General features: G+C 23.6%; 1 protein-coding gene across 2 annotated transcripts in view; it reads right to left on the bottom strand.

Annotated features, from left to right (window-relative positions):
* LOC123004720 (pleckstrin homology-like domain family B member 2) overlaps window positions 1-1851 on the bottom strand; it is a 27657-nt gene that overhangs the window by 21104 nt on the left and 4702 nt on the right. The window lies entirely within an intron of this gene.

The following is a 1851-nucleotide window of genomic DNA, read 5'->3' as shown; positions in this document are numbered from 1 at the left end:
ATTTTTGACTGAAAATAATCTGTGAATAAAATAGCTTACAAACCTCGGTGGTAATGGCATATTTACCACCTCGCTTGTAATGTACTAATGTTTGTTTTTTGTTGATATTATTTCACTTTTTTAGTGATTTTTTTCGAAAACTTTATGTAATATTTAATATTTTGTTCTTCTCATTTTGATAATTAAAAGATAAAATAATTAGGGGTTTTCTGTAAAAAATGTTAATGACGTCATTACTCAAAAACTAAAAAGTGTAAAATTTTAAATCATGTTGAAAATTGTATAACAAACTTTCGACCACATAAAATCGCATCAAAATTTAATTTTAATTTTTTGTTTTAAACAGTTTTATAATTGGTTACTGGTTGTAAATTTTGTTTGGGATTTGATTGAAATTATTATTACTTTCAAAGTAAAAAACAATCGTGTATTTTACATTTGAGACTTAATGATGATGGCTATAGAAGAGAAAAGTCTTTTTTTAATTACTTCTACCATTTCTGTAAAAAGAAAGAATAGACGAAAAAAAATTAAAAAAGAGATGTTGAAAGATTAATTTAACAAGAAGATGAAACAAGTTTTGACCACTTGGAATTTCATAAGATATTGAAAGGTAATTTGAAATTTGCAGAAAATACTCAACTTCTTACATAACTTATCTATTATATGAAAAAAACTTTAAACAAACAAATTCTTTCTTTGACAAGTAATTTCCAGAATTATGTAGTTTTATCAGTTTTTTTATATATTATTAAAACACTAAAATTAGGAGGAATGAATAAAAAAAAGATTGCGTTTTGGAGAAATTTTATGTTGATTGCGTTATGTATCTACTTATAAAATACGATGTGATTGACGACATATTTTATAGAAAAAAGAGCGTAACATAAATATGTATTTTAATAACTGGAAGATTTTGGTGTTCTCATTTAGACAATTAAAAGATAAAATAATTAGGGGTTTTCTTAAAAAAATGTCGATGACGTCATTATTCAAAAACCAAATAGTGTTAAATTATAAATCAAGTTAAAAATTGTGTATTTTTTAAAAAGAAAATTGACCTCTTCGAGCATTTTTGCTAAAACAAAATATTTTCAGTTTTAATAGATTATTCCATAATTTTATTTAATTTTTATTTTTGTTTTAAACAGTTTTATAATTGGTAAAATTTCTTTGGGATGTGAATAAATCATTATTTGCAGAGAAAAACATAATTATGTATTTTACATTTGAGCCTTATAAAACAGAAGTCTTTTTTTAATTACTTCTACCATTTCTGTAAAAAGAAAGAATAGACAAAAGAAAAAATAGAAAAAAGACATGTTGAAAGATTACTTTATATAACATTTACCAAGGAAACACTTTTGACCACTTGGAATTTCAGAAAATGTTGAAAGGTAATTTGAAATTTTCAGAAAACACTCAGTAATGCTTACCTAATCACTTCTTACATAACCTTCTATTATATGAAAAAAACTTTTAACAAACAAATTCTTTCTTTGACAAGTAATTTCAAGAAATATGTAGTTCTATCAGTTTTTTTTTATATTAAAACATTAAAATTACAAGAAATGAACAAAAAAGATTGCGTTTTGGAGAAATTTTATCTTAATTGTAAAATCCAGACGCAGAAATGGGATTTTTTGTATAATTTTTTGTGATTTTAATGCTTTCAAAAAGTCCAATCTTTCGCTTTACACACCAAAGGACTTTATAGTTTTAAAAATTCGTCAATTTGTGATGTCAAATGTGGTCAAAAAAACAATTTTCGTAAAATAAAAAACAAATTCGTTGTCTCGTTTTAAGAAATGAATAATCAGTTTAAACATTTTTTTCGTTTTGATATTGCCA

The sequence above is a fragment of the Tribolium madens genome, unplaced genomic scaffold (assembly GCF_015345945.1).
Source record: "Tribolium madens isolate multiple individuals breed KSU strain unplaced genomic scaffold, Tmad_KSU_1.1 Scaffold_11;HRSCAF=98;Tcas5.2_LG3b, whole genome shotgun sequence".
Lineage (NCBI taxonomy): Eukaryota > Metazoa > Arthropoda > Insecta > Coleoptera > Tenebrionidae > Tribolium > Tribolium madens.
The sequence above is the reverse complement of the archived record's forward strand: the minus strand, read 5'-3'. Positions and strand labels throughout refer to the sequence as shown.